The following is an 18,811-nucleotide window of genomic DNA, read 5'->3' as shown; positions in this document are numbered from 1 at the left end:
ACCCAGTGGGGAAAGCATATGGCAGCTTCCTGGCTGGAAGGGCTTGACTGCTAAGTGCATAGGGTAAAACGGCACTACGTTGCAGCTGCTCCACCTCACACTTGGGAAATAACAGCTGTTATTGAGGAAGAACAGTCACTTTAATAGGAAGAAAGGAAACAAGCTTTGTTTTGAGCTGGAGTAGGGTGGAACTTTCAAAATAATACCCTAATCTTTCTCTTGCTGTCATTGTCATAATAACGGTGCTTGTAAAATGCTTACTTTGTGCCAGACACTGTACTAAGTGCTGGGGTGGATGCAAGCAAATCAGGTTGGACATAGTCCCTGTCCCACGTGGGGCTCACAGTCTCAATCCCCATTTTACAGATGAGGGAACTGAGGCACAGAGAATTTAAGTGACTTGTCCATGGTCACAAGGCAGACAAGTGCCAGAGCAGGCATTAGAACCCATGATCTTCTGGTTCCCAGGCCATGCTCTATCCACTATGTTATGCTGCTGCTCACCTCTGCAATCAACTCCATTCAAGACTTCTTCTATTCTTTCCACTAACCCCCATTCTTACACTTTTGCCCAGGGTCATAAAAGTTCTTTGTGTCTCTAGTCGACTAGAATGCAATTCTGTCTCCTCATCAGTCTCCTGGACTTCAGCAGGTGTGACCCAGCCTTAGTAATTGTATGTGTTGCCTCCTAATATTCTGAACTACATAGTCCCCTTTGATATTTCATCCACAGTCTTAATGGTTGACTGATTGGATACAATAATAATATAATCATTATAATATTTGTTAAATACTATGCTAAATACTATTTTACAAGCACTAAACTAAGCATTGGGCTAGACACAAGGTAATCAAGTTGAGAAGCCCCAAAAGTCATAAGGATCTTGGCTCTAATCCAACTCCACCACTTATCTGCTTTGTGACCTTGGGCAAGTCACTTCACTTCTCTGCACCTCAGTTCCCTCATCTGTAAAATGGGAATTAAGAGCGTGAGCCCAATGTGGGACAGGAACTGTGTCTAACCTGATTAATTTTTATCTACTTCAGTGTTGAGAACAGTGCTTGGCACATAGTAAGAACTTAACAAGTACCATAATAATAATAATAGCTATTATTATTATATTAAGTTGGACACATTGCCTGTCCCACATAGAGATCACAGTCTAATTAGGAGAGACAACAAGTATTTACTACCTATTTTACAAATGAAGAAATTTAGGCAAAGAGGAGTTGACTTATAGTTATGCAACAGACAAGTGGCAGAGCTGGGATTAGAATTAAGGTTGTGTGATTCCCAGGCCCCTGCTCTTTCCACCAGGCCATGCTGCTTGCCATGAAAGTATAATGTGTTAAATGGTTCCTCTAGGTGCTCACCTTTACCTTCTCCTACATTATTGTTGGAGGTTCATGTAGGTACATCTCCCTCTTTTAGCTCACCACAAGCATCAGCTCAGTGTTTTCCTAAATGATGAACCAGATTTGCCCCCCTCAACCTTCTGTCTCCAGGTGACTTCATGAAAAATTCCCTTCAGTTTCCCGAGTCTAATAGTCAAGATATTTTCTCATAACTAATGAACTGTAAACTCACTGTGGGCAGCAAACATGTCTACCAACTCTATTATATTGTACTCCATCAAATGTTTAGTACAGTGCTCTGCATGCAGTAAGTGCTCAATAAAGTTGATCAATCTGGGAAAAAAAATCTGTCAACTTCTCTATTGTAGATCCTTTACCTTGCATTATCTACATTGCATAATAATCCACCCTTGTTTCTAAGAGGAAGAAAGATTAATTTTTGTACTGCATAATGTGTAAACAGTGAGAGCTTTGGGGGTTGTGGGGGGAAGGAGTGAAGGGTAGGAGCAGAAAGGTGAGAATAGTCACAAATCAGGTGTAAATATGCTGTTCATTCATTAGAGCCACTCAGGGGGAGCAACTAATGAAAGACTTAGTGAAAAACCAAAATGTTTCACTATGTCAAATTAATGATTCAACCAATTCAGCCAGTTTTTATAAGAGATTAGATGATGAAAATGAATGCATTCATTCAATTGTATATATTGAGCGATTACTGTGTGCAGAGCACTGAACTAAGCGCTTGGGTCAGGTACGATATAACAATAAGCAGAAATATTATCTTCCCATAATGAGCTTACAGTCTAATGGAGGAGACAGACATTAATATAAATATATAAATTATAGATATGACCACTAACACAGCAGGGGGCAGGGAAGTTTATTCATTGCTTGCTTATTGCATGGAGCAGGTGGGACAGTGTAAAGGAGGTAAGAGAAGCAGCGTAGGCATGCATCTTCCTCTTCTCCCCTTTCTTTTCTTTTTGTTTCCTCTTGTTCCCTTTATTCCTTGGCTTGGTTCCCACATAATAGCCCCTCCTGCCCCAACCCCTGTTGTTTGGTTGCAAAAGAGGAGGTAGTCTCTTTTTTTTTCCAACACAATGGTCAAGAGAAACTCCCTGCCCCTGAAAAGAAATGATTGCCAAATACTGACACCCACTTATTTACCTTTGTTTTTGACTCCTCACCCTTCTCTGAGGATAAAGATGCAGATAGAAGAGATTTCAAAACTTGTTTGACTTAATTTCTCCTTCAATATGCCTCTATTGTCTTGACAAACCACCACCAAAACAAATTTAGTTGGTCTGCAATTATTGATTCTCTGGAGAATACCTTGAGGGCTACTTCCAGAGAAAGATTTTATTTACCCCTTCACTAGGCTGTCTGCTATATGTCATCCATGGCCTGAATTGCAAAGTGGGAAATATTTTTCAAACCATAAAACATTTGTGGCATGCTGAAAATACGATAGTTCCATGCTGCTCAGACTGAACTATTAGAGATGGGTAAATGATAGAAAAGAGAATTCTTCTTATGAACCAGAGGCCAAGCTGGTGAGGCTCAAGATTACTTTGAAGGTCTGTTAAAGAGGCTGCCTTACATCTTTACCCAAATCTGCTAATAGGGCTAAATTAGTTTACTCCCAAAAGCTGTGAATTCAACAGCTTTTGGCCCTCAGCTGATAAGGTTTTGCCTTGATCGCAAAATAACATTGACTCAGGCTTGTCATAGGACATGTAACCAATTAAATATTTATAAATGAAGGGAAGTATACAAGCAAGTTCTCTTATTGTTACCGTACTTAAGACTCTGTGTACTCCTTAAGAACTTTGATACCCCAAACCCATGACACTTTGTACATAGCTTTATATTCTATGTCTGTTTATTGTTGCATTGTATTTTCCCAAGCACTTAGAACAGTGCTCTGCACACAGTAAATGCTCAGTAAATATGATTGAATGAATTATTTTCCCTGTCTGTAATTTATTTTAATGTCTGTCTTCCCTTGTAGACATTTAAGTCCTGGGGGGAAGGAATCATGCCTACCCTCTCTGTTGTACTCTCCCAAGTGCTTGAGACTGTGCTCTGCTCTCAAATTCTAGATAACTCTACTTGGCTGTCCTGTGACATCTCAAACATATCCAAAACAGAAGTCCTCATCTTCCTACCCAAACCTTGCTTGCTCCCTGCTTTTCTATCAACACCTAGACAGCACTACCATCTCCCCTGTCTCACAAGCCTGCAACCTTGGCATTACCCTCAACTCATCTGTTTCATTCAACCCACATATTCAATCTGTCATCAAATACTGCCATTCAACCTTCCAGCATCACTAAAATCCACTAAAATAAATATCATGGATTGATTATTAAATATGAAAGACACAAGACATTCAGACCAGAGGCAATACCTGTGTCATACAAGACTCACAAGCTAAGACAAAAGAAGATCAGATAGTGAAGACATTTGATGCTTGCTTTAGTTGACAACTAATTTTTCAAATCCTCTTGTGCATATGGGTGACACTTCATCTTAGGGCTGGTATATTAAGCCCCTTTGGTTACTACTCAGAACCTTATTCTAGAACTCAACCTGTGGGGAGAAGCACTAGGGGAAATTGTTACTTTATGGCCCTTTATGGCCCCTAAGGGAGACTTCTAAAACCTTTTGCTTCTGCATTCCCAGAGAGTGTGGAGGAAGGATGGAGCTGTGCTTCAGTAGAAGAGTGTACTATCTAAGTGGGATTACAGGGTGAAGACAGAGAACTGACCCTTTTTTTTCTCCCAACCAATGGCCTGGAGCTTGTGTTTCTGAAGGCTAGGAAGCACCATTATCTTGAAATCAGTATCAGTCCTATATATTAAATTCCTACTTTTCCATTACCTGTTTCATTTTAAGCCTCCCTGGCCCTTGGAAAAAGAGCACAAGCCTGGGAGTCAGTGGACCTGGGTTCTAATTCCAGCTTCATCACTTGTCTGTTATAATACCTTGGGTTAGTCACTTCTCTGTGCCTCAGTTTCCTCATCTGGGGATTAAATACCTGTTCTTTTAGACTGCGAGCCCACTGTTGGGAAGGGACTGTCTCTATATGTTGCCAACTTGTACTTCCCAAGCGCTTAGTACAGTGCTCTGCACACAGTAAGCACTCAATAAATACGATTGATTGACTGATTGATTGTTCTCCCTCCTACTCAGCTTGTGAGTACCATATGGGACAAGACTGTGTCTGACCTGATTACCTTGTACCTAATGTTTAGCACAGTACTTGGCACATAGTAGATGCTTAACAAATACCATATTATTTATAATTATGGTATTTGTTAAGCACCTACTATGTTCCAGGCACTGTGGTAGCATTATTATTAGTATTCATTTACTTTCAAAGAACTCTGAATCCTTTGAATACAAATTCACAGCTATAAAACTACTCCTCCAGGTGCAGACATTTTCAGAGTGCAGGTAAAGGTTTAAAGTTTGTGTCATGACAGTCTTGGAGTCAATTCCTTTACTTTAAAGTTTCCTGCTTTGTTTCAAATCTAGTCCACTCCAGTTCCTTAAAAGACTGGTTCAGAAACTCTGGATATCAGAGTTCTAGAACAAAATAGAATGTGTGTTAGACGCTTATTGGGCAATAATTTTATATCCAGGGTTGATCTCCACATTTAAAAAAGTTGGGTAATTGAAAGGGTATGCAAAAATAAAGAATAGAAAACAGTCTCTGTGAGGGAAAATGAAAGCAAGTGGAGTTGAGCTTTTAGATGAGAAGATGACTTAATATGACAAAGTTTGTGTGTTATGAAAGCTAGTTGTTCTATCCTCCCCACCCCATACCCACCACAGAAATTTAAATCTTTTAAACCCACCCACTCCAGCAATCTTTCATCAGTTAATTCCCAGAACCCACTTTGTAAAAAACCCTCAGTCATCTATAGCACTTACAAAGTTATGCCCATCCTCAACTCTTTGCTATACAGTTTTACTGAGTAGTACATGCAAATATTTTTAATTGATCTATCATCATCATCATCATTCGTATTTATTTAGCGCTTACTGTGTGCAGAGCATTTCTAGAGTGTTTCTATCAGTAAACACTTTAAACCTGTCTCTCTCATTACAGTATAAATTTCCTGTGAGCAGGGATTAAGCTTCTGTACTTCCCTAGCACTTAGTACAGTGCATGGCAAATACTGGGTTCTATTGCTAATAATAACAACTGTGGTATTTATTAAGCACTTACTGTGTGCCAGGCACTGTTCTAAGCACTGGAGTAGATACAAGGTAGATGGGTTGGACACAGTTCTTGTCCCACACAGTGCTCACAGTCTTAATACTCATTATACAGATGAGGTAACAAAGGCACAGAGAATGTAAGTGCCTTGCCCAAGGTCACACAACGGACAAGTGCCAGAGCTGGGATTTCATTCATTCAATCATATTTATTGAGAGCTTACTGTGTGCAGAGCACTGTTCTAAGCACTTGGAAAGTACAATTTGGCAACAGAGACAATCCCTACCTAACAACGGTCTCATAGTCTAGAAGGGGGAGGAAGACAACAAAACAAGTAGACAGGCATCAATAGCATCAAAATAGATAAATAAAATTATATATACACATCATTAATAAATGAGTAGAATAATAAATATGTACAAATATACACCAATGCTTTGGGACAGGGAGGGGGATAGAGTAGAGGGAGGGAGTAGGGATGATGGGGAGGGGAGGAGAAACAGAGGAAAAGGGGGGCTCAGTCAGGGAAGGCCTCCTGGAGGAGGTGAACTTTCATTAGGGCTTTGAAGGGTGAAGGAGATCTAGTTTGGCAGATGTGAGGAGGGAGGGCATTCCAGGCCAGAGGTAGGATGTTGGCCAGGGGTCAACTGCGGGAGAGGCGAGAACAAGGCATAGTGAGGAGGTTAGTGGCAGAGAAGCGGAGTGTGCGGGCTGGGCTGTAGAAGGAGAGAAGGGAGGTGAGGTAGTAGAGGGCAAGGTGATGGAGAGCTTTGAAGCTAATAGGAGTTTTTGCTTCATACAAAGGTTGATAGGCAACCACTGGAGATTTTTGAGGAGGAGGGGTGACCTTCTCAGAGCATTTCTGTAGAAAGATAATCCAGGCAGCAGAGTGTAGTATAGACTGAAGCGGGGAGAGACAGGAGGTTGGGAGATTAGAAAGGATCTGAATCCAAGGCCTGTGCTCTATCTACTAGGTCACACTATTTCTGCTCACCACACAAGCCCAGGTGAACTTCGCTATTAGTAGCATCTGATTCAACCATGCATGTATCATTCATTCAATCATAATTTTGAGCACTTACTGTGTGCAGAGCACTGTACTAAGTGCTCGGGCAGTACAAGTTGGCAACATATTGAGACGGTCCCTACCCAACAACGGGCTCACAGTCTAGAAGGGGGAGACAGAAAACAAAACATGTGGACAGGTGTCAAGTCCTCAGAATAAATAGAAGTAAAGCTAGATGCATATCATTAACAAAATAAATAGAATAGTAAATATGTACAAGTAAAATAAATAGTAATAAATCTGTACAAACATATATACAGGTGCTGTGGGGATGGGAAGGAGGTAGGGCGGGGACGATGAGGAGGGGGAGAGAAAAAGGGGGCTCAGTCTGGGAAGGCCTCCTGGAGGAGGTGAGCTCTCAGTAGGGCTTTGAAGGGAGGAAGAGAGCTAGCTTGGTGGATGTGTGGAGGGAGGGCATTCCAGGCCAGGGGGAGGACGTGGGCCGAGGGTCGACAGCAGGACAGGCGAGAACGAGGCACAGTGAGGAGGTTAGTGGCAGAGGAGCGGAGGGTGCAGACTGGGCTGTAGAAGGAGAGAAGGGAGCTGAGGTAGGAGGGGGCAAGGTAATGGAGAGCTTTGAAGCCAAGAATGAGGAGTTTTTGCTTGATGCGTAGGTTAACTGGTAGCCACTGGAGATTTTTGAGGAGGGGAGTAATATGCCCAGAGCATTTCTGCACAAAGATGATCCGGGCAGCAGCATGAAATATAGACTGAAGTGGGGAGAGACAGGAGGATGGGAGATCAGAGTAGAGGCTGATGCAGTAATCCAGTCGGGATAGGATGAGAGATTGAACCAGCAAGGTAGCGGTTTGGATGGAGAGGAAAGGGCGGATCTTGGCGATGTTGCGGGTGTGAGATCGACCAGTTTTGGTGATGGATTGGATGTGAGGGGTGAACAAGAGAGCAGAGTCAAGGATGACACCAAGGTTGTGGGCTTGTGAGACAGGAAGGATGGTAGTGCCGTCTACAGTGATGGGAAAGTCAGGGAGAGGGCAGGTTTTGGGAGGGAAGATAAGGAGTATCCCTCATGGGAATCTGTGGAATCTCTATCTTTTTATTTCTTTGATTTTTGTAGTATTTTTAAGCACTTACTATGTGCCAGACATTGTACTAAGTGCTGGGATAGATACAAGCTAATAAAGTTGGGCACAGTCCATGTCCCTCATGGGGCTCACAGTCTTAATCCTCATTTTGCAGCTGATGTGAGGCCCAGAAAAGTTAAGTGACTTGCCCAAGGTCATTCAGCAAGAAAATGGCAGAGTCGGAATTAGAACCCAGGTTATTCTGATTCCTAGGCCCATGCTCTATCCACTAGGCCACGCTGCTTGTCTCCCTGGAGACAAATGACCATCTGTTTTTCTGGGTGCTAGAATTTTGCTCAAATAAATAATCAAGGATAACTGATTGACCATATTGCACCACGGAAGGGAAATCACAAAGAAATTAGTTAGACAATATCTCTATACTTTTAACAAATTGCCTATGTAAAGAGGAAGAAACCTGGAAAATTTTGACAATTTAATTCCAGTTTCATTATCCTAATAATAATAATAATAATGGTATTTATTAAGCATTTACTATGTGCCATGCACTATTCTAAGCGCTGAAGTAGATACAGGGTAATCAGGCTGTCCCACGTGGGGCTCACACTTTTAATCCCCATTTTACAGATGAGGTAACTGAGGCACAGAGAAGTTAAGTGACTTGTCCAAGGTCACACAACAGGCAAGTGACGGAGTTGGGATTAGAACCCACATTCTCTGCGTTCTAAATTCTATGTCTGCCTGAGACCCAACTAGATTGTAAACTCCTTGAAGGCAAGGGCCTCTATTGTACCCTCTCAAGCACTTGATGAAGTAAGTGTCCAGTAACATTTGAAGCCCTTGTCTTAGATCCAGCACTCCTTTTCAACTGAATAGTAGCTCCCGAACCAGAAATGAACAGGTCTTCATATTGTCATTCAGAGCTATAGTGGGAATTTCCTGCTATAATAGCCCAGGGAGAGCTCAGAAGAAAATAAGACCCCCATCTACAAGAGCTTCTGAGAATCAGAGGCTTCACCACCTAATGAGATTGAGTAAACAGATGTTGATCTCTGTTGGCTAATACTGCAATTCACTTGCAGCTGCCTTCACAACTTGATGCTTAAATGGTCTGTATTGATTCACTTGAAGCCACGTTGCTAGGGTCTGGTGCCAGTCTTCTCATTTATGCCCTGAAAGATGTGGCCTCCCTCCCTTGATTTAGAAATCAAAATAAGGAACTTCATGAGTTTGAGAAATCAGCCATTCTGGGGAAATTTGTCTGGATAGTTTCACTTTGTTTTTCAACCTTGTTAACCTCACATAAACAAATGGCTAATTTTTTTTCCACAAAGACATTTTTTATCTAAGGAAATGTCCTCAGAGTTAGGACTTGATGTTTTTGTGTTTTTTATCTGCACAGCAAATTCCATTAAGAGAAATTTAATGCCAAAGCTGTAAGATATGCATTCTTGGGGAATGACTATGTGGGGCATTGTCTCTGAATAAGCAGCAAGCATGGACTTATAACTTTGAGTCATTTAGCCATGCCACCTTCTTGGCATCCGGCAATGACTAGGTTCAGAGAAGAGATTAGATAAAAGCACAGGCTCCATGACCTCATCAATAATTCATCACCTGCATGACTGGGAACCCCAATAATGTCCATTGACCTGCCTCAACAGGTTTCAGAACTCTATTAGGATACTGTTGTCTACTCCTGAATGCCTCTCCTCCCCCACTTCCTGCTTAAGGATTTGTTAAAGCTAAGATCTTGAAGGATGAAGTAAAAGTATTCTCAAGGCCATCAGAGACCAAGTGTAGGGTGAAGAAATAAGAGCCTGGTTGTAGTAGTAGTAATGGTATTTACGTGTTTAGTGATCCTGGTTTTGTGCTAGGTGTTGGGCAAAGATACACAAGTGGGAATTGGACACAATCCCTGTCTCTCAGCAGCTCAAAGGCAGGGCTTCTGAGAAGAAGGTCTGCAGGAAGATTCCCTAAAAGGTGAAGAGGAGGGTCTCTTCTGGAAGAAATTTTGGTGTCAGTGGTCTGTTGCCCACTGACATCTTTGAGCAAGGAACAGCCCCTGCTTTCCTGAGAAGGAGCATGGGCCTGGGAGTCAGAGGACCTGGATTCTAACCCTGTATTTGCCTACTGCTTTGCTGTGTGACCTTGGGCAAATCACAACTTCTCTGCACCTCAGTTTCCTCATCTGTAAAATGGAATTCATTACCCATTCCCCCTCCTACTTAGAATATGAGCTCCACATGGAACAAAAACTGTGTCCAATCTGATTAACTTGTATCTAAGCCAGTGCTTGACATTGTCAGCACTTAAATGCTATTATTATTACAGATATCATGTTAGGCTCTACCAATGCGGACTCACCAAGGTAGCTAGCAGATATACACGTCATAGGCTACTACCAGAGCTCTGTAAATCTAGACTGCACCAAATCTCATACCCATTTGTTAGGGTGTAGCTGGACTATGGATTTCTGCTTTCTGTTAAATTAGGGTACAAATCCATTTTATTTGCTCAGACTGTGGATTTGCTCTAGGAGTCTTGAAAAACTAGAATGAAGGAAATTAATAAAGCACTTATATATCTGTAACTTAAGGTCTGTCTTTCCCCCTGGCAGATTGTAAATTCTTTGAAGGCAAGGCTCATTGTATTATACTTCTATTGTATTCTCCCAGACATTTTCTTCACAGTGTAAATTCTCAATAAATGCATGTAATGGATTGACTGATTCAAGAAAAAGGATGTTGGAATCAAGGAATGGCATTAAAGGAAGACCAACTCTTTATGAGATGCCATTAGCTAAGCCTTAGGACCTTAGACACTTCAAGACCACATATTGTTCATCACAGTGCACCAGTATGGCTTCCCAATGAACTAATGATTACCCATATATTGATTCCATTCCTCCTTACTTACACTGATGAAAACAATTCGATGGCTTAAGCAACTCTCAGTGCACGAGACTGAAGAGGCTGACTCTATTAGATGGAACCTTGTTTCTCCCAAAGTTGGACTTGCATTTTCTTGATTCATAGGATTTTCAGTCATGGTCAAAATGCTAGCTATTACTCTATTTAGCATCTTTTTAATGGTTTTGAGGACAAAGTTAGTCTGAAGGTTCCAATTCTCACTGAAACACAAATCAACTGCAGCTACACCCCTTGCAAATTAAAATGCTAGCTGTGAATTTTTAAGAGTTAGCTGAATTTAGTTCAGTTAATTGTTTCTACTACTCATTACTGATGAGGCTCAATCACTCTACATTTCTGGAACTTCCAGACCCAGAGGTATTCATTTATGGTAGTTTTTGAGGTCAAAATGCTTTTTCAGAACATGATTTATGAAGTTCTCAGTAGCCTAATATGTTTTGGCCCTGTTTCTCCATAGCTGAAGTAGAGATTTTAATCAGATATCTAGATAATTCTGGTAAAACTCCCTTGGATTGAACAGACTGGAGACTGGAGTGACATTATGGAAGGGGTAACAGATACCTGCATGGTATTTAAGTGCTTACTATGTGCCAGACAGTGTACTAAGCTTTAGGGTAAGTACAAGCTAACAAGATTGGGACTCACAGTCCCATGTGGGACTCACAGTCTTAGTTTTACAGATGAGGTAACTGAGGCATAGAGAAGTGAAGTGACTTGCCCAAGGTCACACAGCAGCCAGTTGGTGGATCTGGGATTAGAATCCAGGTCCTCCTGACTCTGAGGCCCATGCTCTATCCAATAGGCCATGCTGTTTCTCTTGATACTCCATGTCTTCGCCTGGTGACTGGGGCCTGGAATTGATCTCCTTCCCTAAAGGTTGTGTTCCTCAGAATGTCTCCTCCATTGTATGGAATATGGGACATTCGATGGGCAAATACAAAGAATAGCTCTGTATGAGAACAAAAATCAGGGCATTATCTACTTATGACTATTCCTGCTTTATGGCTTTCCTTCTTGTTCAGAGATGGTACTATTGATAGTGAGATCATATCTATGTATGCAGATGTGGGGGAAAGATCAATCACTAGCATTGAGTGCTTACTGTATGCAGAGCACTGTACTAAGCACTGGGAGAGCACAACAATACAACAAACACATTTCCTGGCCACAACAACCTTACAGGCTAGAGGGGGAGACACACATTAATATAAATAAATGTTATGGATATGTACCTAAGGGCTGCAGGGCTGGGGGTGAATAAAGGAAGCAAGTCAGAGTAACACAGATGGGAGTGGAAGAAAAGGAAATGAGGATTTAGATAGGGAAGGTCTCTTGGAAGAAATGTGTCCAATTTGAAGGTGAGCAGAGTAATTTTCCGTCAGATATGAAGAGAGAGGGCATTCCAGTCCAGAGGCAGGATGTGGGTGAGAGATCAGCGGTGTACAAGATGTGATTAAGGCACAGTGAGAAAGTTGACACTAGAGGAGTGAAGCGTATGGGCTCGATTGTACTAGAAGATTAGCCCTGTGAGGTAGGAGGGGGCAAGGTGATTGAGTGCTTTAAAGTTAATGGTGAAGAGTTTTTGTTGGATGTGGAGGTGGATGGGCTACCACTGGAGGTTCTTGAGGAGCTGGAAAACATGGACTGAATGTTTTTTGCAGAAAAATGATCCAGGCAGCAGAGTGAAGTATGGACTGAAATGGGGAGAGACAAGAGATAGGGAGGTCAGCAAGGAGGCTGATACAGTAATCAAAGCAGGAGAGGATAAGTGCTTGAGTTAGCATGGTAGCAGTTTGGATGGAAAGGAGTGATTTTAGCTATCTTGAAAAGGTTGAACTGACAGGATTTAGTGATGGACTGAATAAGAATGTTGAATGAGAGGATAATGCCAAGGTTATGGGCTTGTGAAACAGAAAGGATGGTGGTGCCGCTTACAGGGATGGGAAAATCAGCCAAAGAATCACCTTCCCCCTACTATCTCACATTGCTACTCTCTTACTACAACCCAGCCCACACACTTCATTCCTCTAATACTAACCTTCTCACTCTACCTCTATCTCACCGCCAACCTCTCACCCACATCCTACTTCTGGCCTGGAATGTCCTTTCTCCTCATCAGACAGATAAATGCTCTCCCCCATTCAGAGCCTTGTTCAAGGCACATCTCCTCCAAGAGGCCTTCCCTGACTAGGCCCTCCTCTTCTCCCTCCCTTCTGCATCACCCTGACTTGTTCCTTCATTCATCCTCCCTCCCACCACCACAGCATATTTGTATATATCCATAATTTATTTATTTTTGTATATGAATGTCTGTCTCCCCCTCTAGACTGTGAGCTCACTGTGGGCAGGGAATGTGTAGAGATTTCCCCTCCCCTGACTGATTAGTCTAATCTGTTTCAGTTGTCTCCTAACAGTTTCTTGGTTTACTGCTTTGATTAGTGTGTGCTTCAAGCTCTTTAAAGCATGCCCTCCCTGCGTGTATAGGCCAGAGTCCTGCCAGATAGTATCTCCCAGCTCACTCCTTCCTTTCCATCCAAACAGTTACCTCTCTGGTCCCAGCTCTAGTCATGAGAAGTAACATGGCCTGCTGGAAAGAGCGCAGGCTGGGGCATAAGGAGATGTGGGTTCCAATCCCAGCAACTTGCCCACTGTGTTATATTCTGTAAGTCACTTAACTTCTCTGTCTGTTTCTTCACCTATAAAATGGAGATTAAATATCTGTCTTTCCTTCCCAACCACCCCAAACTGTGAGCCCTATGAGCGGCAGGGACTGTGCCGACCCAATTATCTTGTATCTATCCCAGCTGTTATTACAGTGTTTGGCATATAGTAAGTGCATAATCACTACTATTATTATTATAATAATAATTACTATTGTTGTTGTTATTGCATTAGCCTCCTTACTGGTCTCCTTGCCTTGAGCCTCAACCCCTTCCAGTCTATATGGCATGCTGTTGCATGGATAATAATAACAGCTATTATGATGATTATTATTATTATTATTGAGAAGCAGCCTGGCCTAATGAAAGGAGCACTAATTCTAGTTCCAATTCCAGCTCTGATACTTGTCTGCTGTGTGAACTTGGGCAAGTCATTTAACTTCTCTGGATCTCAAGTTCCCTCATTTACAAAATGGGTTTTTTTAAACCTGTTCTCCTTCCTACTTAGACTGTGAGCCCCATATGGAACCTGATTATCTTGTGTCTACCCCAGTGCTTAGTTCAGTGTTCAGCACATAGCACTTAACAATTACCATTATTATTATTGTTGTTGGTAGGAAAGTCACTTCTTTAGGACTTAGTATGTTCACAATACCCAGTTATAGCTTAATAAATACTATGACCACTACTCTCATTCAGTTTGTTAGTTTCTGTTCTGCTCAGTGAAAGTGCATTCCTGATGTACTGACTGTGTTCCAGGACCTTGTTGTTGGAGAGTTTGTCATGTTGAATATTTCTCTTAGATGCTAATGAAATTCTTCAAGCAGCCAGATATCAGTCATTAGGAGGTGGGACTTGAGTCCAGGTTTGTATATCTTTTGTTTAATATAATCTTAACATCTCATTGTTCCCAGCATTTATCATCCCAACATTGACTCCTGCCTAATCACTGGGAGAGAAAGCAATGGAAAGACTGTAATATTCTTGAGGACAAGGAAATATGATTGAATGTGTGAATCAATCAATCAATCATATTTACTGAGTGCTTACTGTGTGCAGAGCACTGTACTAAGCGCTTGGGAAGGAAAAGTTGGCAACATATAGAGACAGTCCCTACCCAACAGTGGGCTCAAAGTCTAGAAGGGGAGGGGGGATGAATGATGATGTCCACTAATTCTATTGTACTCTCCCAAGCTCTTAGTATAGTGCTCTGCTCAAAGAAAGTGCTCCAATGTATACTATTGATTGAGTGAGCTGCTTTTGCTCTCCTCCTTACAGGAAATTAGTGTTTCCTGTAATGACTAATGACTATGTGTCCCCTTTGGCTTTTCTAATTTTTTTTCCCCTGAGTCTATCTTGGGCCATTCTTAGAAGAGACAATTCTGGATGTGACAAATCCCAGGGGTCCATCAAAAATGACTATCTCTCTTGCTACTTCTTGAGTATGTTGCCTTTCACAGGAATGTCTTTCTGAAGAGATACAGGCTCCTTCCTTGCCGCCCAGCTCATGTAGGGTTGACGTGGCTCTCACTCATTTATAAACTGCTTCACTCAGGGGCTTGGCAGTCTCCCATTCATTCATCAGTGCTTTGCATGGTAGGACTTTTATTAGGTTTGCACACTACAAGCTCTTCGTCATTGAAGAGGAGCTAGTTGAAGGGGAATACAAGCAATGACCAACAATGAAATGCAAGTAGTGCCACTCCTCCCTCTCCCTAGGCACTAACAGAGCTAAGGTACTGGGTGAGGGAGAAGGTTGTCAGACAATGATGGCTTCTCAAAGGTTTGGACTTTAAAGCTACCTTCTTATTCTCACCAGGAGAATAATCTTAGTCTCACAGGAGAGGGAGTCTTGGTATTAAAATTAGAATGCTAGGTATTTTAATTTTGCTGCTGCAAGTGACACGCTTCTTCTAATACTACTGACAATGATTTTTAATGGTATTTGTTAAACACTTATGTGCCAGAAACTGTGCTAAGTGCTGAAATAGATACAAGCTAATCAAGTTGGACACAATTGGTGCCCCACAGGGTGCTGACAGTCAATCCCAGTTCTACAGGCGAGGTAACAGACACAGAGAAATTAAGTGACTTTCCCAAGATCGCATCAGACAAAAACTCCTCACCCTCGGCTTCAAGGCTCTCCATCACCTCGCCCCCTCCTACCTCACCTCCCTTCTCTCCTTCTACAGCCCAGCCCTCACCCTCCACTCTTCTGCCGCTAATCTCCTCACTGTACCTCATTCTCTCCTGTTCCGCCATCAACCTCCGGCTCATGTCCTCCCCCTGGCCTGGAATGCCCTCCCTCCACACATCCACCAAGCTAGCTCTCTTCCTCCCTTCAAAGCCCTACTGAGAGCTCACCTCTTCCAGGAGGCCTTCCCAGACTGAGCCCCCTCTTTTCTCTCCCCCTCTTCCCCCTCCCCATCCCCCCCACCTTACCTCCTTCCCCTCCCCACAGCACCTGTATATGTTTGTACATATTTATTACTCTATTTTACTTATACATATTTATTCTATTTATTTTATTTTGTTACTATGTTTTGTTTTGTTGTCTGTCTCCCCCTTCTAGACTGTAAGCCCGCTCTTGGGTAGGGACCATCTCTATATGTTGCCAACTTGTACTTCCCAAGTGCTTAGTACAGTGCTCTGCACACAGTAAGTGCTCAATAAAAATGATTGAGTGAATGAATGAACAAGTGAGGAAGCTGAGATTAGAACCCAGGTATTCACACTCCCAGGTCCATGCTCTTTCCACTAGGCCACACTGCTTCTCTTCACTTATTCATTCTCAAATGCCTAAGAAACTCAATAACAAACATTTCTGTAAATTCCTTCTCTAGAACTACAATGAGAAGCAGGCAACAGGGAAATCTTTTCTCTCCCCTTAATGTTGAGTCCCTCTTCAAGTGTGCCTTTAGATATGAGGTAGAGATAATTTAGCAAAATAGCTGGATTGACAGTTGGAGAAACAGAGGCCAATGTGATTTGGGTCTAAAGCAATTCCCCCTGGAGGAACAAAACAAAGATTTCCCTCTGATATGTCTGAGAAGACTGACTCTGGCATACTGAATTCACTTTTACACACCTCAATGCCAGAATGAATCAGATTAACTGAAAGGAGTTCAGAAAAGAACAATGACAATAAGTAGAGCAACATTAATAATTAGGGACTGAGACATTGATTTATGAGGAAAGATTTTCTGACCTAAACCCAATCCTTGCAGCTTCATCAAGCAATTAGTGAAGCAAAAAGTGACAATCCTCTGCAAGGAATGAAGAACTACAAGGGAGAAAAAAAAGTGGCATTCCTCCTCAATTCAGGAACAGCTGTGCAATCAGAATGGTTAAAGCCATCCCTGATTAGAGATTAAGGGAAATGCCCAGAGGAAAATTTTGGCAGTTTACTTGGATAATGACTGTGTACTTCAGAGGAAAGAGCAGAAAAGGAAAAATTGGGTTGGGTGTCAGGTGAATGATGGAAAGCCCTCAGATTGAAGCCATTAAAATTAGATTAAACCAGGAGAGAGTGTAGAACTGAAAGCATTTTTACTCGGATACAATTCACCTCTCCTCTTTCTTTCTCCACTTTTCCTTGTTTACCTCTAATTCTTAAATTCATCTGGAAAATTTTCACATTAGCCAGAGGTCACTCACAGCCCAGTTAAGGATTTAAGTGCTTACTAGGAGTCAAGCATCGTTCTGAGGGTTAGTTGATACAAAAATAATCTGTCTGAACACAGTCCTCATCCTTCTCAGGGCTCCCAGCCTAGAGGTGGGAAGATTAGCTATCAGTCAATAAATCAATGGTATTTACTGAACACTTACTCTTTGCAGAGCACTGTACTAAGTGCTTGGGAGACTACATTAAACTTTAAGCTCATTGTGGGCAGGGAACATGTCTACTAACTCTGTTATATTGTACTCTCCCAAAGGTTTAGCACAATTCTCTGCACACAGCAAGTGTTCAATATGAATGACTGCAATGAAAGGAGTAGACATGATCCTTGCACACAAGGAGCCTACAGTCTAGTGGGGAAGACAGTCATTGAAATAAATTACAGATAGGGGAAGCAGAGTAAATGAATATGTACAAAAGTGTTGTGGGACTAGGAGTGGATTGTGTATGAAAGTGCTTAAGATGTACAGACTTAAGAGCATTAGTGATGCAGAGGAGAGGGCAAGCGAGGTGGAAAATGATGAGTTCATCAGGGATGGCTTCTTGAAAGAGATTTATATTAATGTCTGTCTCTACCTTTGCGTGGGCTGGGTTGTAGCAGGAAATCAGTGAAGTAAGGTGAAATCAGGGAGATATGGTAGGAGGGAGCAAGCTGATTGAAAGCCTTAAAGCCCATGGTAATGCTTTAATTTTTTGGATGCAGAAGTGGATGACCATCCATCTTTTGAGGAATCAACCAATAAATCAGTTATGTTTGAGTGTTACTGTGTTCAGAGCACTACACTAAATGCTTGGGAGAGTACACTATAATAAGTGGTAGACCCATTCCCTGGAACGGAGTGACATGGACTGAATGATTGTTTTGAAAAACGAAGCAGGCAGCAGCGTGACGTATGGACTTGGGAAATAATAATAATGATGGTATTTGTTAAGCGCTTACTATGTGCAAAGCACTGTTCTAAGCACTGGGGAGGTTACAAAGTGATCACGTTGTCCCACGGGGGCTCACAGTTTTAATCCCCATTTTACAGTTGAGGTAACTGCGGCACAGAGAAGTTAAGTGACTTGCCCAAAGTCATACAGCTGACAGTTGGCGGAGCTGGGTTTTGAACCCATGACCTCTGACTCTAAAGCCCGTGCTCTTTCCACTGAGCCACGCTGGAGATATAAGATGTAGGTAGGTCAGTGAGGAAGCTGATGCAGTAGTCACAATCAATCAACGATACTTATTGGCTGTTTACTGTGTGTGAAGTACTGTACTAATCAATCATATTTAAGCACTGACTATTCAGAGTAATGTACTAAGTGCTTGGGAGAGTACAATATAACAGAGTTGGTAGACACGCAAGTGCTTGGAAGAGTATAACATAATGGAGTTGGTAGACTTGCTCCCTACCCACAAGTAGCTTACAATCTAGAAGAGGACAGGCATTAATATAAATTGATTCCAAGTATGTATTTCAGTGTTAGTATGTACATAATGGATAGAGCAAAGGCCTGGAAGTCAGAAGGACCTCAGTTCTAATACCAACTCTGCCACTTGTCTGCTGTGTGATCTTGGACAAATCACCTAACTTCTCCTCAGTTACCTCAACTGTTAAATGGAAATTAAGACTGTGAGCTCCATGTGGGATATGGACTGTGTCCAACCAGATTAGCTTGTATCTACCCTAGTGACGAGTATGGTGCCTGGTATGTAATAAGCGCTTAACAAATACCACACATTATTGTTTTACAGATGAGGTAAACTCATGAGGGGTCGCCATCCCCCAGCTTACCCAGTAACGAGTGGAAGACAGCAGGCAATCCTGAACAACCCTCTGCTGAAACCCCCCATCAAAACAAT

The sequence above is a fragment of the Tachyglossus aculeatus genome, chromosome 5 (genome assembly GCF_015852505.1).
Source record: "Tachyglossus aculeatus isolate mTacAcu1 chromosome 5, mTacAcu1.pri, whole genome shotgun sequence".
NCBI classification, from domain to species: Eukaryota; Metazoa; Chordata; class Mammalia; order Monotremata; family Tachyglossidae; genus Tachyglossus; species Tachyglossus aculeatus.
The sequence above is the reverse complement of the archived record's forward strand: the minus strand, read 5'-3'. Positions refer to the sequence as shown.